We start from the raw sequence: 25,106 nt of genomic DNA on the forward strand, positions 1-25,106 counted from the left end.
AATTAACATTGCTCCAGTCCCAAATACCCAAAGTCTTTAATGATATCTTGTTATATATTCTTTCATGTATTGCCCTTTCTTTCCTCTCCAGTATCTGTCCTATTGTGCCTCAAACATACTTTTAAAATCATCTCTTTGCTACGTGCTCAGCAGACAACCTTCTCCATGACCTCCATAATTCCAAGGCTTAAGAAGAAAGCAGAGCAAACGTTTGTAGCTTTGCTCATGCCCCTATGTGCCTCACCCAAAGGGTCTCCTCTAAGGACCCTTATATGCTCATCCTTCCTTTGTACTGTATTTCTTACTGTGAGTAACCAGGGTAGGTAGGCTGAACCAGTGTTTGAATGTCTCATTCTTTCTGCCTTACGTTCTGGAGCAGAGTTGCTCTTAGCTGCAAGAGGATGGAAAATGGAGTTTGCTGGGCACACCTTTCAGAAGGAGATGAGCTGTGGCTTACCAGCTGACAGTTGTCTATGACTCATCTCCAGACAGAAATCACGTAGTCAAAGCAAGGGGAACACATCTGTACCATCGATGCTAACCTTCATAGTGCTGGAGTGGCTAACTTGTGCCCACCCTCCGATGTTGCTGCACTACAAAGCCCATGAGCTCCAGCCAGCATGGAGTCAGGGATTATGGAAGTTGCTGTTCAGCAAAATCTGGAGGGGTGCAGTCCTTCTACTTCTTCTGTAGTGAGGGCCCACATGGCATGGTAAAGTGTGAGCTCCATGGGTCAAGTGTGTTCCTGCACAAAGCCAGCATGAAAGAACCATTTCAGACTTGCTCTCAAGACCTTGAAAGCGAGACCGATATTACACATCTCCCCCTTTCCTTTCCTTCTTCCATAATTAATCACGTCTCTACTTAAGACTAGATTATTAGCTTGATTTTGTTCCCAAGGTGTCCCACCTGTTTGATCTTAATTATAACCGGATCGAACACACTGCCTCCATTTAATTGCCATCATTTCTGTCAATACTTCAGGGTGCGTGATCAATAGACTTAACTTCTTAAAAGTGCTCTCACACTTGGTTGCGATACTTCAGACAATGTAATTAACTGGCCACTGGTCAATACAATGTAACCTCTAGCAAGCAGAGTTGTTCACTACTGCATTTCTGACCCCCCCCCAACTCCCAAATAGATGAAAGGTTGAGATCTTTATGTGGTGGAGCCTGCCCCATTGGGGCAAATGGGACCCTGACCCTCCAACTTCAGTCTGCCCCCACTTGCCTGCCTTCTTAATTATACAACCAGTCCACAGGTGTGGCCCTCGTTGGCATCTTCTTCCTCCTGACTCTCAGGGTTGCCCCTTACAGAACTCAGCAAGGAGGAGGATGGGGACAAAGATAGAATTAGCTGGCTCCTCTACCTCTCATTGGCTCTAGAGACACCTACTGTTCGGCTCCCTCCTTTTTGCCCTATCAGTCCCAATAGGCCCCAGCTACCACTGGCCATCAATTACCATATTTTTCATGCCATAAGGCACACCAGACCATAGGGCGCACCTAGTTTTTAGAGGGGGAAATCAAGGGAAAAAAACTGCTGGGGCTGCCAGGGGAAGCTGGGTTTCCCCAACCCCAAAGAGCAAAGAAGCCTCGGCTTCCTCTTTAGCCGCGCGTAACCTCTCCAGCCGGGAGAGGCTGTGCGGGGCTAAAGAAGCCATAGCCGCATGCAGCCTCTCCCTGCCAGAGGGGCTGTGCGTGGCTATGCCTGAAGCCTTCGGAGCGCAGCGCGAGTTCCCGCTGCACTCCTCAGGCTTTGGGTTCCTTCTGCTGAAGCTGGGAGACGAAGACTCTCCTGGCTTCAGCAAAAGGAACCTGAAGCCTCCAGAATGCAGCGGAAACTCGCGCGGCGCTCCAAAGGCTTCAGGCAGCTATCCCTGAAGCCTGGAGAGCAAGAGGGGTCGGTGCGCACCGACGCCTCTCGCTCTCCAGGCTTCAGCGAAAGCAACGCGAAGCCTCTGGAGCGTGAAGGGAGTCCTCCCTCTGCGCTTCGGAGGCTTTGCGTCGCTATCGCTGAAACTAAGGAGCCTGCATTCGCTCCATAGTGCAAGTAGATAAATAGGTACTGCTCCAGCGGGAACGTAAACGGCGTTTCTGTGCGCTGCTCTGGTTCGCCAGAAGCGGCTTAGTCATGCTGGCGACATGACCCGGAAGCTGTACGCCAGCTCCCTTGGCCAATAAAGCGAGATGAGCACCACAACCCCAGAGTTGGCCACGACTGGACCTAATGGTCAGGGGTCCCTTTACCTTTACCTTACTTATTCATAAGTATTTATAAACTGCTTAATATTTTGAAAACCTCTGTAAGCATGCACAATAAAAAAGCAAGCAATATTCTTACAACAAAAATTCCACATGAAACGTGTAAAAGAATGTGCGCGCGCGGGAGGACAGGACCCAAATTAAACAGGCATTCATGGATTCGTCCACGTGAAACTTCACAGTATTGCTTCTTCAGTGCAAACAAACAACCATTCCCTATTCAGGTGGAAAGATAACATTGTTCGCTCTTAACATTTCCCCATCCTACTTGCCCTTTTCTTCAATATTTATACCTCTTTGCCTTTTGTCATATTTTTATTAAAAAATAAAAGAATTGTGTGCACAGTGTTCTAGTCTTCTTTTAATTTCCTTCACTCTGGTTTTGAAAAAAAATCAGTTCATCGCATTCTGTGAAATATAATTTCTTCTTCTTTTAATTATCGTTCTTTATTTTCCAGTTTCAAATAATCATTTTGAAGGGAGGGATAAAACATGACCCAGCAGAAAATGCATTAACTCCTCTTTTATAAATTCTCTTTCATAGCTCTGTGTGTTCAGCTATTCATCTCCTCACAGATAACTTCTGCCTCATAGACTCAGTCCTTCTCCTGTATTAATGTTGGGTGCACATTCTTGATTTGTCATTAGCAAACTCTGGTGTCTTTATGTGCCAATATTCCTTTCCTTTCATTTCCTGATTAAATCCAGTTGCTGGAAAGAAGCTGGAGCATTCTTGGAGGAAAGGTACCCATAGAATAAATGCCAAAAAGAAGGCGTCATATTTGTCTTCGGTGGCCTGTCAATTCACTGTTGAGCTCTCTTTTCAAGAACAGTTGTGAAGACAAAGCGAAAGATATGTTTTGTCTGCTTTGGGATTGGCAAAATGCAGGGCCCAATCCATCATTACTCCAAGCAGGGCACTTAGGAACAGGCAATTTTTTTAGTTTCTCTTCTCCCTGCCCACCCAGACTTCAGATTATTTTTGGTTTGTTTATTGCATTATATCCAGTAGCGTCACAACGGGGGTGGGGGGTGAGGGTGGTTTGCCCCGGGTGCCATGTCTGGGGGCGTGACAAGAAGGCACCATGCGGGGGCTCGCGGTGGCGTGAGTAGCCATCGCGCCGCCGCAGCCGCATGTGGAGGATCCTCTGTTCGCTGCTGCAGCCACGAGCAGAGGATTCCGGCGCTGGCGTCAAACCGCATTTGCGGCATCGCATGCATGCGCTGTACGTAATGATCTTGCACATGCACTGTACATAACAGTTTGCTGCCAGTGCCGCTCGAGTGCCGTAAGGACGGCGGTGGGATCCCTCTGTCGCTGCTACAGCCGTGTGGTGTAGTGGTTAAGAGCGGTAGACTCGTAATCTGGTGAACCGGGTTTGCTTCCTCGCTCCTCCATATGCAGCTGCTGGGTGACCTTGGGCTAGTCACACTTTTCTGAAGTCTCTCAGGCTCACTCACCTCACAGAGTGTTTGTTATGGGGGAGGAAGGGAAAGGAGAATGTTAGCTGCTTTGAGACTCCTTCGGGTAGTGATAAAGTGGGATGTCAAATCCAAACTCTTCTTCTTCTTCATGGCTGCAGACGTGAGCAGAGGATCCCGGCACCATCCGTACGGCCCTGGAGTGGCACCACTGGCAAACCGCTATGTACAGCACATGCGCCGTATGTAGCGACGCTGCACATGCGTCCTAAGTAGCAATGCCCCGCCCCAGGTGTCACGACGCCTTCGTTCGCCCCTGATTATATCCCACCTTTTTCTCTAAGGAGCTCAAGGTGGCAGACATGACCCCCCCCCCCCAATTTAATCCCCAGAACAAACCTGTGAGGCATGTTACGCTGAAAGGGAGTGACTGGCTCAAGGTCTCCCAGTGAACTTCATTGGTGAGGGGAGATTCAAACCCTGGTCTCCCAGGTTCTAGTCCAACACTCTAACCACTATGCCATGCTGCCTCTCATTCATTTTCTCCTCCTTCTTCTTGTTGCATTATTAAATTTACATCCTACCCTTCCCGCTGGAGTCCAGTGCAGCAAACACATCAATAACAAAAATACAAAAACAGTAAAAAACATTCCTCTGCCACTGATCAGGGTTCCCAGCAACAGTACCTTTCAACTATTTAATGCCTGGGTAAACATTAATGCCTTCAAATTCCTCCTGAAAGCTAATAATGATGGAGGCAGGTGCACCTTGCCAGGGAGGGCATTCCACAAAAGGAGAACCACCACTGAAAAGGCCCTGTCATAAGTCAATGCCAACCAGGCAAAACCGAATGCAGCAGCACCAACAAGGCCTCACCTGCCAATCATAGGTGTGCAAGACAGTTGACATTGAAGAAAGGGCTCTTTTTCATGCATGCATGCATGCATACATCATTTTGAGTGTATGCTCTCTTTCCACCATTCAAACCACGTGCTAGGCAGTTTACAACATGAAAAGGCTACAGTTTCTTTTGTTTTGAAAAAGCTACAAAAACATTTTCATGCATTTTTCTCCCAATGAATGCATTTTGATGTTGTCAGGGAACTGACATCGGAGCTAGAGGCGGAGGGAAGGCTCTCAAATGATGCTGGAGAAGGGCCCAGCAGGGAGAGAGGCAGCTCCGCAGATGGGGAAGCAAATCAGCGCAACACCAGGGATATAGAGGGGCAGATGGTGGAATCGGCGAGAGGGCTCCAGGACTCTTCACCGGACACCAGCGGGGAGAGCACGGGTCCTCCGCTACCCACGCCCACCCTGCGCAGAAGACTTCCGCGCAGAGAGAGTAGGAGGAGACTGGGTGTCAAACAACTTTTATGTTGGAAAAGGTTTAAGAAATGCCCACTGATGGATTCTGCTAGTGACTGAGGCAGCCACGAAGTGAAGGGCTGCCCAGACTGAAAGGTTTAGTAAGGCAACAAAGCCTGGAGAGGCGGCAACTTACGCACGAGCAACCCATACACATTACAGCTGTGTTTGTCTAATGTAATATTTTTTGGGGGAAGCATTTTCCAGTAACACATTTGTGTCTTATTTTTACTAGCACGAACTTTTTTTGTGAGCACCTTCCCCTAATATGGGATTAAATAACAACAATAATAAATGGAGATCTGCCTTGCAACATTGGGAAGAATGTGATTTTTGGTTCGCATATCGCAGTGCTGGGGAACTTGTTCCAGCACTAGGGCCGCATAACCTTCTGAGGCCACATGCTGTCTGCTGAGTGGGACCAAATGGAAAGGTGGGCAGAGCAAAGAATGTACAGTAAGCTACTCTGCATGCACACTCACACACCCCACCCTCTCTTTGTAGGAGTGTAAAAAATGCAGCACTTGGACTTTACAGTGGTACCTCTGGTTGCGAACGGGATTCGTTCTGGAGCCCTGTTCATAACATGAGCAGAACGCAACCCACGTCTGCGCATCTATGCGTGTGTGGGTCACGATTCACTGCTTCTGTGCATGCGCGTGATGTCATTTTGAGCATCTGCGCATGTGCGAGTGGCGAAACCCAGAAGTAACCCTCTCTGGTACTTCTGGGTCGCTGTAGGACACAACCTAAAAACGCTCAACCTGAAGCAAATGCAACACGAGGTATGACTGTAAACCATTTCCCATGCTTGCTTTAAATGCATGAGGTTCAAAGGTCAGTCCTGGCACCCCTGAAACCCCAGAGGTCCATAGCTAGTCATTGTGGAGAGTTCAACACTAGATGGACTGGTTGCCCACCTTGGTAGGAAAAAAGCTTCCAATATTCCAATGACATTGTTGATGGTGTTTCTGAATTCATCTCTGCAGAACCCCAAACTGGCTATTGCTGCAGCGGTGATGTCAATAGGGAGGTGAAGACATAGGAATGGGATGGACCTACAGAGTCCATTTTTGAGTGCTATTGCAGCTAACAACTGACACCAACTTCCAAAGCATTGTCTCAAGCAAGTCCTCCCCCTACCCTTTCCTAATCTAGACACAACTGAGGAAATATTTAAATATTCAAATATTCACCAATGATTCCTGTTAGCTTCATTTGCATACCCGACCTTGGTTTTGCCTTGATTGCTCTCCCTCTCATTATTTATCTTAATTTCACACATTTGCACCTCTCCTAGTAGCATGTCATTTATGAGTCACTGGAGAAGAGGTTTTGTGCCCCCTCTGCTTATTGCCACCCCCCACCCCCAGCAATGAAGCCCAGAATATAAATCAACCTCACCCCATCCTAGTTAAAAATAACTCTTGCCTTGCTTTAATATTTTCCACAGGCAGTGACATTGAATTACCTTGGCTGTATTTTGTTAATGAAAATTATGGGTGCATTGGACTCCTGTTGTGCTGTGAGCAATGGCAACCCTTTGAAATCCGTGCTTCCCTGAATTTTGCGATGCAGTTCTTCGGCCAGGCATTGTGTACAAGATGCGTAGGCTGGGGTAAAGAGTCCATCAAAATGCATTTACTGACATACAAAAACAATGGATTTTATATGGGAAAATGGCATTGTAACGATGTATGCATTAAGGAAAATTGCATACAGTTTAGGAGAAGTTCGCACTAAAATGCTGGTGAAAGGAGGATTTTTTCTTTTAAAAAAAGTATATGAACTGCTGTGAAGAACTGAACAAAAGATTGGAAAAATCATACTTGTGAGTCTGTTTTCCAGCTCTGGGGCCTTACTGTCAATGGACTTTGTTGAAGACCTAGAAGCAAGTAACTACTCTATGGACCAAACAAAAGCAGATATGTGGATTCTCTTAACTTTTATAGCAGCTCTGTCCAATCCAGAGGTTTCAGCAGTTCCTGAAGCCAAGCTGGTGTCAAACATATTGCTCCGCTTTCCTTTGGACTACATCAGCTGAGAACCTCCATACACATTGCACAGGCTTGCACCCCTAGGAGGTCACTGCGGTGCTGCTAGCACAGCAGTTTGACTTCACTCCTGGGAGGTGAAGTCTCTGTCTCTCGAGACTGATGGATGCCAACAGCAAATATCCAGTTGCAAATCAAATGGTCCTATTCATGTTCAAAGCACTCGGAGGTCTTTAGCATGCTGACGCAAATGCGAGATTTAATTTTCTGCAACAGAGCATTTCTGTAAACACGAACAGTTTACGTTCCTTAACTTCAGGCGCATTTATTGTAAGTCGTCTATCAAAATACCAAACAACAACAACAAAACCACCAAGCCTGGGACCGATGACCCCATAACACCTCAAAAACAGTCCCTGTCAAGATGTAAAATTATGAGAAGTGTAATCTGTTCCTCTCCTCTAATGAGCTGATGAGTAAATAACTTGTCGGCCTTATTGGATGGAGCTATTGACTGCGGCTTCCCGCAGAGGTGCAGCACACTGTATAAGTATCTTCCTCTGAGAAAGGGAGGATCAGTGGGAAATCTCAGGAGGGACTCAAGCTAAGGGGTCTCATTCTATTTTAGCTCTTGCTATGCAGTTGGGTGGGACGCGGGTGGCACTGTGGTCTAAACCACTGAGCCTGGGGCTTGCCGATCGGAAGGTCGGCAGTTCAAATCCCCGTGATGGGGTGAGCTCCCGTTGCTCGGTCCCAGCTCCTGCCAACCTAGCAGTTTGAAAGCACATCAAAGTGCAGGTAGATAAATAGATACCACTCCAGCGGGAAGCTAAACGACATTTCTGTGTGCTGCTCTGGTTTCGCCAGAAGCGGCTTAGTCATGCTGGCCAAATGACCCAGAAAAACTGTCTGTGGACAAACATCGGCTCCCTCAGCCAGTAAAGCGAGATGAGCGCCCCAACCCCAGTCGTTCGCAACTGGACTTAACTGTCAGGGGTCCTTTACCTTTATGCAGTTGGGCACCTGTGCCTTTTGCATGTAATAATGATAATACTTAAGAACATGCTGGGTCAGACCAAAGGCCTGTCTAATCTAGCAGGTACTGGATTCAGGTCAGGGTTTGGATTCCTTGTGTCAGGTAACCTTTGACCTACCTGCTAGGGTAGGACTAAAATGCCCATTCTCCCAACCTATTGACTATGGCGGCTGGGATTAGGGTTGCCCCCTTTGTTCTGGCAAAATGCAGGTCAGGGTGGTGCAATGCATTTGGGAGGCAGTTATTTTTTTATCTGGTGACTTCAGAGCAATCCATTACAATCTATTGCAGCCTAACAGGATGGCCCATCTGGAATTGGGGACACACACACACACACACACACACACACACACACACACACACACCAGACCCTCCAAGTGTCCCTACTTTCCAGGGACAGTCCTGGATTTACAGAAACCACCCCAGTTTCTGATTTGATCCCGGAATGTTCCGCTTTTCCTTAGGATGTCCCTATTTTCATCGGAGAAGTGTGGGAGGGGAGGGTACGGAGTTAAGAGAGCCAGTGTGGTGTAGTGGTTAAGAGCGGTAGACTCCTAATCTGGTGAACCGGGTTCGCTTACCTGCTCCTCCACATGCAGCTGCTGGGTGACCTTGGGCTAGTCACACTTCTCTGAAGTCTCTCAGCCTCACTCACCTCACAGTTTGTTGTAGGGGAGGAAGGGAAAGGAGAATGTTAGCCGCTTTGAGACTCCTTCGGGTAGTGATAATGCGGTATATCAAATCCAAACTCCTCCTCCTCCTCCTCTTCTTCTTCTTTGACTCCTAAGCCAAGTAGATAAGTAACTATACAACCTTTAGAAGACATCTGACGGCAGCTCTGTATAGTTTTATCATGTTCTTATGTATGTTGGAAGCCCCCCAGACAACAGCAGAGGAAGCCTCTTGGGCACCTGGGGCGGAGCGCCCAGGGTGGGGCGAACACCCATGGGGAGGGGCAAACCCATAGGGAAGAATGGGATGGGGTGCCTCCTTCACATCCTCTCCCCTGCCTGCCTGCCTCCTCCAGTCGGGAGCAGAGGGCAACGGCGCACCACCCACCTGCGACTCTCCCCCCGACTTTTGACTCGCAAATTGAGGGGTGAAGGCTGCTGGCAAAGTGGCGCAGCTCCTGCCTCCCTCCTCCAGCTGGGAGTGCAGGGCAATGGCACACCGCCTGCCCGCGACACTCTCCCGACTCTCAAAATGAAAGTGGAAGGCTGGCGGCAAAGCGGTACAGCTCCCCCCTTCCCCCGATGGATTGGGACTCTACCCTGAGCCATTGGGGGAAGGGGGGAGCTGCGCCGCTTTGCTGCCAGCCTTCCCCCTTCGTTTTGAGCATCAGGAGTCAGGTGAGGATTGGGAGTTGGGGGGGCACTGAATGTCACCCCCCCTCAGCATGATACCTAGGGCGGATGGCCCCCACTGCACCCCCTTTCTCCGCCACTGCTCCCAGAGTGGCTGGAGCAACCCAGTCAGAAGGGCAGAGATCCAGACCATGGAGAGCTCCCCAAAATTAGTAATTATAATTTGGACTATAATTTGGTCTTTTTTATTTTAGTTTTTTATTTTAATTGGAGTATTATGATTGGCTATATTACCGTATTTTTCTCCGTATAGGACGCACCGTCCCATAAGGCGCACCTAGTTTTTTTGGGGGGAAATAAAGGGGAAAAAAAAATCCCCCCCCAGGCTTCGCCCGTCCCCAGCCCCCAAACAGGCAGCTCTCTGCAAGCCGTGGGAGCCCAGCGCTGGCTCCCGCTGCTTGTGGAGAGGTCCGCGAAGCCTGGACGCGCTGATCCCAGCGCGCGCAGGCTTCGGCATGCAGGCAACTCTCCGCAAGCAGCGGGAGCGCTCCCGCTGCTTGCGGAGAGGTCCGCGAAGCCTGGAGAGCGAGAGGGGTCGGTGCACACCGACCCCTCTCACTCTCCAGGCTTCAGCGAAAGCCTGCATTCACCCCATGGGACGCACACACATTTCCCCTTCATTTTTGGAGGGGAAAAAGTGCGTCCTATAGGGCGAAAAATACGGTAATTGGATGTTTTTTATTGGAAAATCAATAAAAATGATTTAAAAAAGAAGGGCAGGGTATAAATGTTGTTGTTGTTGTTGAATAGGACATCCCTATTTTCATGGGTGAACTGTTGGAGGGTATGCATACACATGAATTGTAAATCTCTCTGTGTATGGCTACCCAGAGCTTAAATCCATGACCTTTCACATACCCTTTCAAATGCATACATTTGGATCCTGATGGCAACCCTAGCTGGGGTGGATAGGAGTTGGACTGGGAGTCCAACAACATCTAAGAACACAAAAACATAAGATGAGTCCTGCAGAATTAGGCCATACTTTATCCAGAACTTTGTTTCCCATGATGGCCATCAAAGATAGGTGGCCATCACTCATTCTTTTCCATTTCCCTTCCTTTGTTATGCTTTAGTGTACTAGCCTGACTCCAGGCAGAATCTCCTAAACTCCCCTCTGCATTCCTTACTCTGTTGGTACTTTTAAAATGACAGCAGATTTTGTTTTGTTAAGGCTGATGGTTTAGGATAATTTCTCTTCATGGCTGTGGGCAGACAGCATCCCCCTGCCCAAACCCTTTCTCCTGGCGAGGTTTAAGTCTATGCCAATTAACATCTGTTCCCATATTTTGTAATAGGCATGCTAATTCCCCTTTTGCTACAATACAATCACTCTGTGTTTATCTTGTCCTTGTTAACTCTTGGGGTGCCAAATCCTGCAGTGCATTCAGTTCTCACTGTCAAAACATCCCCAAAGAGAAAAAGAGGGGGAGGGGGAGGGGGAGGAGAGAGATAGTGTGCAATTTGCATGTGAGAACCACTGACTAGCGTGCAAACAGACACTTTGTAACAGAATTGCGGGATCCAATTTGGAACCGTAAATTCAAGGTGGGTTGCAGTGATGGCTCTTAGTCCCATTTCTTACACAAGTCACGATTCAGCCACCATTTGTTTCTCTCCAGGATCCTGCAAAAAAACCAAAACCAAATAAAAAATAAAAAATCTCTGCTCTAGGCATAGAGTTGTTCAGCACTCTCAGGTAAAAGCTTTAATTGGATATACGTGGCAAGGGTAGCAATGTTCTGATTTGCACATCTGATGTTTCTTGAATAGGCTACGAGCTTCACAACCCAAATAGCTGTCCTTGGTGATCACCTTTAATGTGTAACCTTGACTAGAAAAAGCTGCTGCGGAAAGACCACTTCACACCCCAAAGCTCCACCAATGATCAGAATTCTATTTGCTGCTCTAAGAAATGCCAGAAACTGTGTCACAAAGCAGAGGGCAACCTTTCAAGCTTAGCATTCTTTGAAATCCTTGTAATTTTGCTCCGACTCTGGAGTGTTTTCCACCCCAAGTGGAGGCAGAGCTTTAATTAAAATCAGCACATGAGTTTTTGTTTTTTTTTTTATATGTGTGCCCAGTGGTTTGATGTTATATTTTTAGTTTCCTTAAATAAACCTTTTCCTGTTGTTGCCTGCCATGCTCTGGTCTCAAACTGATCCGTTCTGCGTTAAGAATATCTGTTAGGAGAATGCTGCCTGAGAGACAGCAATCAGCAACTCTCTCTCTCTCTCTCTCTCTCTCTCTCTCTCTCTCTCTCTCTCTCTCTCTCTCTCTCTCTCTCTCTGAATCAGGACCAGAAGGACGTATCTCACTTCCCAGGGTAAGCATAAGATTTTAAGGGGTTGTTGTCTCTTTAATTTTGTATTACGACCAGGGCCAGATTTAGATTTGATGAGGCCCTAGGCTACTGAAGGTAATGGGGTCCTATATATGTCCATCTGTCCTTTGTCAACAACAAATTGTTGCTGTTTTTGTGTGTGTTGAATATATGCTACAGTGGTACCTCAGGTTACAGACGCTTCAGGTTACAGACTCTGCTAACCCAGAAATATTACCTCGGGTTAAGAACTTTGCTTCAGGATGAGAACAGAAATCGTGCTCCGGCAGTGCAGCAGCAGCGGTAGGCCCCATTAGCTAAAGTGGTGCTTCAGGTTAAGAACAGTTTCAGGTTAAGAACAGACCTTCAGAACGAATTAAGTTCTTAACCCGAGGTACCACTGTATATGGTAATTTATGGACCTAATAGGTATCCATTTGCCACTGTTGCTACATGTAGGTTTTTATTTGTTTTTATCTTATAATTTGGAAATGTACATCCAGTTTTTTCCCTTTAATTTTTTTGGGCCCCCCAAGAGAGTGGGGCCCTAAGCTATAGCTTGTTTAGCTTATATGTAAATCCAGCACTGATTACGACACCCCCCCCCACCATGGCAGCCATTTTGTGCCAGGTGCCCCCACCGCTCTCTCAAAATTTGAAATGTTCCCACGGGTCCAAAAAGGCTGGCAATCTGTGTTCTAAGACAAAGAAACAAACTTGATAGAAGTGAGTGATAAAAAGAGGTAGAACCAGTGTCGTCCCCCCCACCAAAGAAATATAAGTGCTGGTGAAGTGTAGGTGGGTTCCCACGAGGCAAGACACAATGATAACAGCAAGAACCTTTTTTGAACTAACCCAACTAGACAACAAGGACAAAGCAACTGCTTATATACATTTCTGAAGGCCTGGGCTACTCCCACTCCCAACGTGATTGGCTGTCTAAACTTCCAAACTCCGAATCATGACTCAGAGTTTAAGGGCCAATGGCAGAGGCCCGGTGTGATGGCCTGGGAATCCGATTCAGAGGCTGAACCGGAGGAATCCCAGCCTGCACAGGAGTCCCCGCCTCCAGGGCCGGCTGAACTGGGGCAGGGCCTTGATTCTGAAGCGCCTGCACCTGTGCCGGATCCTCAGGAGCAGGCATCAGGTGAATCCACTCTGGCTCCGGAGGTGGTTGAGGACTCAGTGCCTACAGGTGAGTCTCCCCCTGGGTCCAGTAACCCTTCAGCCTCTCCTGAACTGCAGAGGCTCAGGGCAGAGAGGCTAAGGGAACTGGTTTCTCCCAGGAGGAGTGCTTGCCTTAAGGCCAGGAGAGGTGAGTCTCCTGGGGGCCGGGACCGCCCCTGGCCTCAGAGAAGATAAAGGCCAGTCAGCCAGGTCCCAGGTTGCGGGAGCAACGTCATTGATGAGCTGTTTCGGCCAGCACCCAGTCCTGTTCCCCCAGAGTTCCTGTCCTTGCCCGGCTTCTCGCTGTGGACCCTGCTTTGCCCGAGGAGGACTGTCTGGCGACCCTCAACTCAGGTCCTGGACCTCACCCCACGGTAACCTCCCCCCTGGACCAGCACACCCAAATCCTGAAATGTTCTGTGATTGGATACCATGTATCGAATCAGAACACAGGAGCTCAGAATCCTTAGTCCTGACTCAAGCTCAGGCAAACACAGACCACTGAATACATAACAGCCGGTATGCACCATGCGCCCCCCTGCTTGCCTGCCCACCCGTTTCCTCTCTCTCCCATTTATCTTTGCTGCTTCCTCCTCCTACACTTCCTGAGGCTGCAGGCATGGCCTTCCAGAAGCTCTCTGGTGTGACCTTTTTACAACCTGCTATCGTCAGGGTTGAGCCAAAGCGCCTCTGAAGCCTTGGGAAGTGGCAGTGGTGGCAGCAGAGGAAGTGGCGAAGGTGCGGGGTGAGCGGGTGAGCGGGCATGCAAGTGGCGGAGGCAAGATGATGACGGGGGAAAAGAAGTGGCGGTACTGCATACTGGCATGTAAGGTAAAGAGTAAAGGGACCCCTGACCATTAGGTCCAGTCGTTGCCGACTCTGGGGTTGCGGCGCTCATCTCGCTTTACTGGCCGAGGGAGCCGGCGTACAGCTTCCGGGTCATGTGGCCAGCATGACTAAGCCACTTCTGGCGAACCAGAGCAGTGCACGGAAACGCCGTTTACCTTCCTGCTGGAGTGGTACCTATTTATCTACTTGCACTTTGACGTGCTTTCAAACTGCTAGGTTGGCAGGAGCAGGGACCGAGCAATGGGAGCTCACCCCGTTGCAGGGATTCGAACCGCCGACCTTCTGATCAGCAAGTCCTAGGCTCTGTGGTTTAACCCACAGCACCACCTGCGTCCCATACCGGCATGTACCACCACAAAAAAAACCACTGGGTAGAATCAAAAGTGGGTGAGGCCATCCTTTCCCATGCCCTGCATTTCCACCCTCCTTGCTACCCACACAAAATTAGGCTGTAGGCAGTGCCAGATTTACATATAAGCTAAACAAGGTATAGCTTAGAGCCCCACACTCTTGAGGGCCCCCCAAAACATTAAAGGAAAAAAATCCTGGGTGTACATTTCCAAAATATAAGATAAAATACAAATAAAATAAAACCTGTTTATAGCAACAGTGTTTTGTTTTGTGTAGGCTCCTATGATGTAAATAATGGGCCTCGCCTGCTAGCCTGCTCCCTAAAATATCACTGGTTTACTCCTTTCTATATACAGTGGTGCCCCGCAAGACGAATGCCTCACAAGACGGAAAACTCGCTAGACGAAAGAGTTTTCCGTTTTGGAGGTGCTTCGCAAAACGAATCTCCTATGGGCTTGCTTAGCAAGACGAAAATGTCTTGCGAGTTCCTGCGGGTTTTTTTTCCTCCCCCCCTTTTCTAAGCCGCTAAGCCGCTTATCAGCTGATTCGATAAGCCGCTAAAAGCCGCTAATAGCGCTAATAGCACTAATCCGCTAATCTGTCAATGGGCTTGCTTCGCAAGACGAAAAAACCGCTAGACGAAGAGAATCACAGAACGGATTCTTTTCGTCTTGCGAGGCACCACTGTATAGGGTGCCTACATTCTGCATGGATTGGTTGCATGGCAATATATGCAAATGGCTTTAGATACCTATTAGGTCCATAAATTACCATATAGCATATATTCAAGACAAAAAACACTGACAATTTGTTGTTGACAAAGGACAGCTGGACATATAAAGGGCCCCATTACCTTCAGTAGCTTAGGGCCTCATCAAACCTAAATCCGGCCCTTGCTGTAGGTCACATATGGCCCACCCCTGACTTAGAAGAAGGATGGGGTAAAAATGTAATAAACAAGACCTCATAAATAAAAACCTTGTTCTGTGCTATAGCACCATGGATAAAGTATGTTGCCATGGAAGTGACATTTATTGCATGCTGTCGTTACCCCACTCTTCTTTCCAGGGAGCTCAGAGTGGCATTTGAGGTTTTCCCTGAGGTGGAGCACCAACAGGCAGTACGTAATCCTTCCCAAATAAGCAAAATTCTCACTGAACTTAAATATGCAGTGGATGAAAAACATTGAAGTCCAGAGGTTGCCTGCCAACATTTGGATCTGGGCGGATCCTGCAGGGCTCGTCTTATACAAAGGTCACACTGTATACCAGGGGTGGGGGAACTCAAACTAGGGGTCAAATTTGGCCCTCTAGGCCTCCCAATCTGGGCCTTGAGACTCTCCCTTTACCAGACTGATTTTGCACTTTCCTCAAGTATTTTAACCTGGCTTAAATATGTCCCTGGAACTCTGATAATTCCACTTGCTTTCCTGGGTGGAAGATAGAGATGGGCAGTGCTCCTTTTCTGGGGGGGGGTGCATACCCCTAAACTTTTTGTGAGTCTAATGGGAGAAGAAACTATGTTTTATTTTTTTTAAATAGTTTATTCTCTAGCATGGTGAACCATCAGTTCCACTAAATAGCATGGTGAATCGTCAGTTTCTTTGCTACCCCTGATGGGGGTCCCTCATTTCCTGTCATGGTGTTTCCTGAGTCTCAGACAGAAGCGAGTGTTTAATGCAGGGGTCGGCAACCTAAGGCCCATGGGCCACAAGCGACCCATGGGGGTTGCTTAACTGGCCCATGAGCTGCCCCTGAACCAAGCCGCCCACTCGGCAAGTTCCTGCGCGCTGCGCTAAACCGGTGCAGCGCAGTGCAGCGCAGGGACTCACTTCTGTGGTGCCGGAAATTGCACCTGTGCAGATGCAGATGCCAGAATTCACGGGCGCACATGCTCATGCATGCATCCACAATACAGCCCACAGCGGGATCTCTGATGGAGTGAACCGGCCCAGGCGAGGTAAACCTTGCCGATTCCTGGTTTAATGTGTGAAGCAGTGTGGAATGTGGATGTGTGGTGTTTTACTCCTCCTCCTCCTCCTCCTCCTCCTCCTCCTCCTCCTAATAAAAATAATAATAAAATTTTTTATTTATACCCCACCCTCCCCAGCCAAGACCGGGCTCAGGGTGGCTAACACCCGATATAAAAACAAATTGAATGAAATACAACTTAAAAACAAGATTAAAATACAACATTAAAACATTAAAATACAGCCTCATTTCAATGGAAACTCAAATCAAAAACTTTTTTGGGGGGATGAAAATGTCAAGTCTTCACCAAGGCTAACTTTCCAGACTGGTCCTACATGGGCCAGAAAAAAAGCCAGGGAAGTCCCCAAAAAGGAGTCCCATCACAGGAGGAGAAAGGGAAAAGGAAAGAGGGGGAGGGGATCAAGTTGATTCCAAGCCGAAGGCCAGGCGGAACAACTCTGTCTTACAGGCCCTGTGGAAAGAAAGTTTGGCCTTATTGAGGGGCAATGTTTCAATATGAGTAGGAAAATTACTATTTTTCATCATGATGAGGTAATGCATGTTCTTTGTACTTTTGTCCATTTACTGTATTTATTTTTTCTGATTTGAACTATAAAATGGTGGTTTTCTTGAGTCAAATGAGAGTACCCCTAAACATGTTTTAAGGAAAAAAAGCACTGGAGATGGAGGTTAGAGTTTGTGTAGACACATTTGCTGTTTCGCCCACTTTTGGCTCTGGCCCCACCTGCCACTGCCCTGTGACCCTCCGGAAGTTGCCAGAAGGAAATGCAGCCCTTGGCCTGAAAGCTCCTCTTCCCCCGCATGCCGTCTCAAAGCAAAGACCTTATACTGAGCGCACAGTAGTTTGCAAATATACTGCATGCTAAAACAAAGATTTATCTGCATGGTGTGCTGAATAGTTAACAGTTAATTATGTTCCCGATCAGAAACTCATTAGCCAAAATTTCCACCAGAAGACAGAAGGTGCAAGCTTGGAATGGAAATAATTCACAGTGAATAATTCTAGCATCTATTAAAAAAACTGAAGCAGAGCAATGCTGTTAAGGGGAACGACATCTGGCAACTCTTAATCCAGAATATCACAATTTATAGAGCATGTGTCGGACCCTCTTAATTTCCACAGAACTGTATAAAGCAGCAGCATCCATATGGGCCAAAAAGGGGACTGAAATTAATTACCAGAAAATCCAAATCTTTCAGCTGTTACTTACTTGCATGCATCGAGGTGTATCTTTAGTGAGACAGTGTGGTGCTGTACAGTAACCACCAACCTTTTTAGATCTAGGAGGACCCAACTTTTAACACCAGCCTGAAACATGGGACTTGGCTGGGATACTTTATGCCAGGGGTCAGCAAACTTTTTCAGCAGGGGGCTGGTCCACTGTCCCTCAGACCGTGTGGGGGCCGGACTGTATTTTTTTGGGGGGAAATGAATGAATTCCTGTGCCCCACAAATAACCCAGAGATGCATTTTAAATAAAAGGACACATTCTACTCATGTAAAAACATGCTGATTCCTGGACCATCCGCAGGCTGGATTTAGAAGGCAATTGGGCCGGATCCGGCCCCCGGGCCTTAGTTTTCCTACCCATGCTTTATGCTGTCTGTCCATGGAGATATTAAACAGCCCTGGAGACAGACTGGACCCATGTGGGACCCCACTCACAAAACCCAACAACATAAGAAGGGGCACTGCTTCCCTGCTGCTGCTCTACAGTGGATTGTCGTAAATGGTCAGGCGGTCAATGCCTTTAATAGGGCCAGAAGCCAGTCAAGTTAAAATACAAAGCGCAAATGTCAGTAGACAGAAGACACAGTCTCCGTTTCAACAAATATAGTCAGCACAACTATATTAACTTGAACAGCTCAAGTGTGAAAAAGGGAAATGGGAAATAGGAGATGAGAAGCCAGATACCAAAGAATCATAGAATCATGGAATCTTAGCATTGGAAGGGACCCCAAGGGTCATCTAGTCTAACTCCGTGCAATGCAGGAATCTGAGCTAAAGCATCCATGACAGATGGCCATCCAATCTCTGCTTAAAAACCTCCAAAGAAAGAGAGTGCACCACTTCTCGTGGGAGACAGTTGCACTGCTGAACAGCTCTTAGTGTCAGAAAGGTTTTCCGAATGTTTAGTCGGAATCTCCTTTCTTGCAGCTTGAAGCCATGGGTTCGAGTCCTACCCTCCAGAGCAGGAGAAAACAAACATGCCCCCTCCACCGTGTGACAGCCCTTAAGATATTTGAAGATAGCTATCACATCTCCTCCCAGTCTCCTCTTTTCCAAGCTGAGGCTCCAATACTTTGGCCACCTCATGAGAAGAGAAGACTCCCTGGAAAAGACCCTGATGTTGGGGAAGATGGAGGGCACAAGGAGAAGGGGACGACAGAGGACGAGATGGTTGGATAGTGTTCTCGAAGCTACCAGCATGTGTTTGACCAAACTGCGGGAGGCAGTGGAAGACAGGAGTGCCTGGTGTGCTCTGGTCCATGGGGTCATGAAGAGTCGGACACGACCAAACGACTAAACCAGTGTTTCCCAACCACTGTTCCGCGGCACACTAGTGTGCTGTGAGATTTTGCCTGGTGTGCCGCGAGATGTTGCCTGGAGGGAGGCGGGCGAGTCGGGCAGCAAGAGGTGGGGTGGCGGCGGCGAGGAGAGGCCGCCCAGCGCGGGGCTCTCGCCGTCTGCCTGCCTGGCTGCCTGCGAGCTCGGCGGGCAGCGCCTCCGTCCGCAGCGCCCGCCTCGCGGCTCTCATTCCCTGCCCCTGCCAAAGCTCACCCAGCCAAGCCGCGCTCTCCTTCCTGCCTCGCTTTGCTGCCTCCTCCCCCCCCACCCCCAAAGCTTGGAGGTTCCCCGGCAAGGGGGAGGGAAAAAAATTGAAACTTACACTTTCGTGCGTCCCTCCCGGCGTGACGCTGCGCGCTGACGTCACGGGGCTGTAATGGTGGTGTGCCTCGAGATTTTTTTCATCAAACAAGTGTGCCTTTGCCCAAAAAAGGTTGGGAAACACTGGACTAAACAACAACATCATATCTCCTCTCAGTCTCCTCTTTTCCAGGCTAAACATATCCAGCTCCTTCAAGCGCTCCTCATAAGGCTTAGTTTCCAAACCCTTGATCATCTTCTTGTCCTCCTCTGCACACGTTCCAGCTTGTCAGCATTCTTCTTAAATTGTGGTGCCCAGATTTGAACACAGTATTCCTGACTAAAGCAGAATAGAGTGCTACTATTACTTTCCTTGATCTGGGCGCTATGTGACTTGTTTTAGAAATTATGTTCCTTCCCCTGCTTACACACACACATGCTGAGTCTCCTGACAAGCAAAAGGCTCCCCAAAGATGAAAATGTATTTACAATGACGCTTGATAGAATATCATCTGACAATTTATTATCTTTATGATGCTGCTGTATGTATATATTTTTCTTTTGATGGATAGATGCTTTGCAAAACTTAATGGCCTTTTCATGACTTCAGGCTGTAAGCTTATTCATTCATTAGTATCAGCTATTAATTCAAGTTTGATTTCCCCCCTTTTATTTATTGTTCCATTTGGATTACTGTGTTTTGTTTGATGTCAGTTCTGTTCCCGTCCTCAGATACAGTGGATATTATTCAATCATATGCTTGATGTGCCAGACTTAAGAGGAATGTAGTGTGAAAAGTGGAAATCAGGTCCACATTAATCATCAGGCTAATAAAGATATAGCCTTAGCCCCTCATGATAGTTCCCCAACTTAGAAGCCAAGCTCACTGAGTGGCCTTGGACCAGCCTCTCTCTCTTAGCCTTATCATTCCAGGGGGGTTGTTGTGGGCAGGAGTGCCCCCTTGCCCCCGTGACATCCGCCAAGACATAGAACCAACAACCACCTGTTTTTTTTGGTCCTGCAGGGGAGCCAAAATGAGACACCCAGGATTGGGATCAATCTGAGATGCCCCTCTTAAAATGGGACAGTTGGGCAGCACACCAATGGGAGAGCAATGGTCTAGACTGGGATTGTCAGCATGGCATCCTTATGGTGAGTTGGTGATGAAAGGCTTGCAGCCATCAAATGTTGAGTGCCAGACCTCAAGCCAGAGCTGTGTCACCCCTGTGAAATGAGGAGGAGGAAAAAGAAGAGTTTGGATTTGATATCCCGCTTTATCACTACCCTAAGGAGTTTCAAGTCCCCAAGGACGTGGGTGGCGCTGTGGGTTAAACCACAGAGCCTAGGGCTTGCTGATCAGAAGGTCGGCGGTTCGAATCCCCGTGACAGGGTGAGCTCCCGTTGCTTGGTCCCTGTTCCTGCCAACCTAGCAGTTCGAAAGCATGTCAAAGTGCAAGTAGATAAATAGGTACCACTACGGCGGGAAGGTAAACGGCGTTTCCGTGCGCTGTTCTGGTTCACCAGAAGTGGCTTTGTTATGCTGGCCACATGACCTGGAAGCTGTACACCGGCTCCCTCGGCCAATGAAGCGAGATGAGCACTGCAATGCCAGAGTCGGCCATGACTGTACCTAATGGTCAGGGGTCCCTTTACCTTTACCTTTAAGGAGTCTCAAAGCGGCTAACCATCTCCTTTCCCTTCCTCCCCAACAACAAACACTCTGTGAGGTAAGTGAGGCTGAGAGACTTCAGAGAAGTGTGACTAACTCAAGGTCACCCAGCAGCTGCATGTGGAGGAGCGGGGAATCGAACCTGGTTCACCAGGTTATGAGTCCACCGCTCTTAACCACTACACCACACTGGCTCTCAGAGGAAGGGAGCTTGCTCCATATCTCACCTCAGATTAGATATGCCCACATGGTGCAGAGGCAGGCTACGGATGCATTTGCTTGCAGATAGTTGGTGAGTTCCTTTAATAAAGTTGTGACCATTTAACCACATTACCCATCTTGCGCTTTCATTCAGGTGTATGGAGACAACTCTATTATTTTCCTAAAAGCTGAACAGACTTAATGCTCTGTGAACTTCCATTCCCAACTACCCCAGAATCTAAACATCCCTCTGCTCCCATCCCTCATTTTATATGGCTCTGAACACCTGTTTACCAAATGTTAATTGCAGATAATGAATCATCAATTATCACTAGTTACATTTTCACCTGTTCCATTTGCAAATTCCCAGGATTCAGAGCTCCTTGGATGGGCCAGCCTCAGATCGCATTCCAGACCTGTTAAGGAGTATAATATCATGGAGCCAGTCTAGTTAGCTGCTTAACCCTGAGTATACCAAGCTCCTTAGAAAATCCGAATACAGTGGTACCTTGGTTTACGAACTTAATCCGTTCTGGAAGTCCGTTCCTAAACCAAAGCTGTTCTTAAACTGAGGTGTGCTTTCCCTAATGAGGCCTCCCACTGCCGGTGCCCTTCCACCATTCGGATTCTGTTCTTACACTGAGGTAAAGTTCACAAACCGGGACACTACTTCCAGTTTTGCGGAGTTCGTAAAACAAATCGTTCGTAAACAGGGCTGTTCTTAAACCAAGGTACCACAGTATTGATTCTCTAGGTCACCAAATATTGATACCTGCTCTTTAGCTGAGATGGCCACAGAAATTTCTTTTTTATTCCTTTGCTTTCCTTATTTCCCTCCCTCCCCTTCACTGAGTGAATGGGCAATGTTCAGATGAACACTTCTGTTAGTGCAGGGATAGGCAAACTCGCCCTCCAGATATTTTGGGACTACCATTTCCATCATCCCTGACCACTGGTCCTATTAGCTAGGGATGAGGGGAGTTGTAGTCCCAAAACATCTGGAGGGCCAAGTTTGCCTATGCCTGTGTTAGTGCAATGACACTTAGCTGTGCAATGGAACTTCCTTGCCCTCTCCTCTCCCCACACACCCTCTGTTCAACTTCTCTTCTGGGGGTTCACCAACCTTCCTTCCCCTGGTGATTTACAAGGATGTGCAGGAAGTGCCCTGGGAAAGGAGAAGGTGAGGAAGACCCATTGCACAGTGAAAAATCCTTGCACTAGTGAAACTGTTTAGCTGGATGCTACCCAATAGATATTGTGTCTCTCTTTACTATATTTTTCACTAGCTTGTTATCATGATGCAATTTGCAAGGCTGTTAACAGATGGTTCTTTGGGGGGGTATTTTTTTTAAAAAAAATTATAATTTTCAAGTTTATACATTTCACCAATTTTACAATCATTTTGACATTTCAAAACTTGACTTCCTCCCCCCTCTTTCTGCGGTTCCTTAAATTTATTTTTAATATCTTGTGCATATCCAAATTAACTTAATTTGCTCATTTATTCACCTTCTTTAAATATGTACAGTCATACCTCGGGTTACAGGTGCTCCAGGTTGCGCATTTTTGGGTTGCGCACCGTGCCGAACCCGGAAGTACCCGAATGGGTGACTTCTGGGTTTCAGGGCTCGTGCATGCGCAGAACCTCTAAATTGCACTTTGCGCATGCACAGAAGTGCCAAATCACAACCTGCGCCTGCGCAGACATGGCAATGCGGGTTGCAAACGTGCCTCCCGCATGGATCATGTTCACAACCCGAGCGTCCACTGTACTCTTACGAAGCTGCAGGTTACAGTCGTTCTGGAGATCTGTTCTTAACCTGAAACTGTTCTTAACCTGAAGCACCATTTTAGCTGTCGGGGCCTCCTGCTGCCGCTGCGCTGCTGCTGCACGATTTCTGTTCTCATCCTGAAGCAAAGTTCTTAACCCGAGGTAATATTTCTGGGTTAGCGGAGTCTGTAACCTGAAGCGTATGTAACCTGAAGCGTATGTAACCCGAGGTACCACTGTATTACAATAATCCTGCCAATGTTTTTATCTGTTGACAATTTATCTGAAAATATTCAATAAACCATTTCCATTCTTTTATTTAAAAATTGTTATCTTGATTTCTTATCCTTCCGGTAAGTTTTGCCATTTCTGCATATTCCATAAGTTTTTGTATCCATTCTTCCTTTGCTGGGACTTGTAGTGCACAAAGGAGATTAGTCATGGGATGGTGAGAACCCACACAGTGCGTGAGGGAAAGACACTCTGCATATGTTCAGAGGAGCATCTTTTGTACACAGTGAGCCTTGTAAGGTGTCTTGGGTGAAGGAGAGAACAGGGGCTCTGCACCAGCACACACCTGGTTCCAACACCCAATAAGGACAATGTGCTGTTTCTTTTGCGTATGCTGCTCCATTCATTTTTTGCTTCTGGCCCTGCCCTTCTGGCTGGCAACTTGCGAGGAATTGTGGCCCTTTACCTTAGAAACATTCCCCAACCCCTGGCTTAGAAGCTCCTTATATGCTGCTGTTCTTAAAACCTAGCAAAAGGAAAGAGCAGCACTCATCCATTGTCTTATTTCTGCGGCTGCAGTGGCCGGCAGTGTAATTATAAAATTTAAGGTCTTATATATCTATAATATAAAAGGGACGCGGGTGGCACTGTGGAACTTAGGACTCAGAGCCTAGGACTTGCTGATCAGAAGGTCGGCAGTTCGAATCCCCGTGACGGGGTGAGCTCCCGTTGCTCGGTCCCTGCTCCTGCCAACCTAGCAGTTCAAAAGCACGCCAGTGCAAGTAGATAAATAGGTACCACTCTGGTGGGAAGGTAAATGGCGTTTCCATGCGCTGCTCTGGTTCGCCAGAAGCGGCTTAGTCATGCTGGCCACATGACCAGCATGACTAAGCATGTATGCCGGCTCCCTCGGCCAGTAAAGCGAGATGAGCGCCACAACCCCAAAGTCGGTCATGACTGGACCTAATGGTCAGGGGTCCCTTTACCTATATATATAATAAATGTTCATAAATGTACCAATCAAGCATGTACATAGATCAGCACAAGAAGACCGACCTGAAACCATTTTGACTCCCAAACTGACTAAATGTTTTTTCTGCAAGGAGGGAGGGGGGTGAGGGAACCTTCCCATTGTCTCAGGAATTGGGGAATCGCCATCTCAAATGGTGACAGACTACCAGGAAAGGCAATCAGATAAGGCATTATCAGATAACCGGGCAGACAGGAAAAACAACAACATTCAAATTTCTGTTGTAGACCACCTTTTCTGTGATGTAGGTATGAAGTTTGTGGGGTGGTGGTCTTGGGTTACACCCCTTTTGTGATGTATGTATGATGTATGGAGGGGTGGTCTTGAGCTCCATGGCAGGGAATTTAAAATGTCTATATAAGGGCAGGCACACCTTGCTTCTGGGTCCTCCTCCTTTCCTGCTTGTGAGGGGAGCACCCTGTTGCAACAGCTTTAATATAGATCAGGCTTATTAGCTGCTTTGCTTCTCAATATTCTCTGGTTGGCCTCTGTTATTTTCTCCGACTGATGGAGAACCTACAAAGGACTCCATACAGGCTCTTGGGTTCCCCATAAGGGGAAAAGGGCAGGTTTTGTTTACAACAGGCAGCATAGAGCTATCTCAGCCAGCCTCAATGGGAGAGAGAGAAATAAAACACCTCTCTGGTCATTTTCTGTAGCTTGCTGTTTTAATTTCCTACAGATTCTCCCGGAGAAGCAATGAACTATGGAGCACAGAGCTTCTGTCCAAGTGAACCCTGTGTGTGTGTGTGTGTGTGTGTGTGTCTGTGTGTGTGTGTTTTAAAAAATGATAGCTCCGTCATGGGATCTAACAGCAATAAGGCTCTTATAAACGCTCCAAATTTAACAAGCTCCATTGTGCTTTTGCCAAGTGTGAGGCCTCGTTCCGATGAAATGTTACAATGCCCTTTATCCCTTTCCCTTTCATTCCCAGCAAAGCCCCCTTCGCCCCCCCGCCAGCTCTGAGGAGAATTCTGAGTTTTAAATCAGCAAAAAGCATGAAGGAATTGTGTCCCCCTTGAGTCTTTGTATTATGATAATGCTTAGATAAAGATGCCTTTTTATTAATTGGAGTTATATCCACAGGGACCGGTAACATGCGAGGGAGAAGGAGAGAGAAGAGACCAAATCGGAGCCTTAGTTTGGGCAAGTCTCCCGACTGCGGAGGAGAAGGAGACTTCCAGCCAAGCAAAGCAGGCTGATGGA

General features: G+C 47.6%; 1 long non-coding RNA gene across 1 annotated transcript in view; it reads left to right on the top strand.

Annotated features, from left to right (window-relative positions):
- Nucleotides 1-23,656, top strand: part of LOC308576108 — a 147,178-nt gene extending 123,522 nt beyond the window's left edge. The window contains exon 3 of the long non-coding RNA XR_014003094.1: nt 23,594-23,656. This is a non-coding gene — a long non-coding RNA (uncharacterized lncRNA). The remainder of the gene's footprint in view (nt 1-23,593) is intronic.
- The last annotated feature ends 1,450 nt before the right edge of the window (nt 23,657-25,106 follow it).

Source organism: Podarcis bocagei (genome assembly GCF_964188305.1).
Source record: "Podarcis bocagei genome assembly, chromosome: 16".
Lineage (NCBI taxonomy): Eukaryota > Metazoa > Chordata > Lepidosauria > Squamata > Lacertidae > Podarcis > Podarcis bocagei.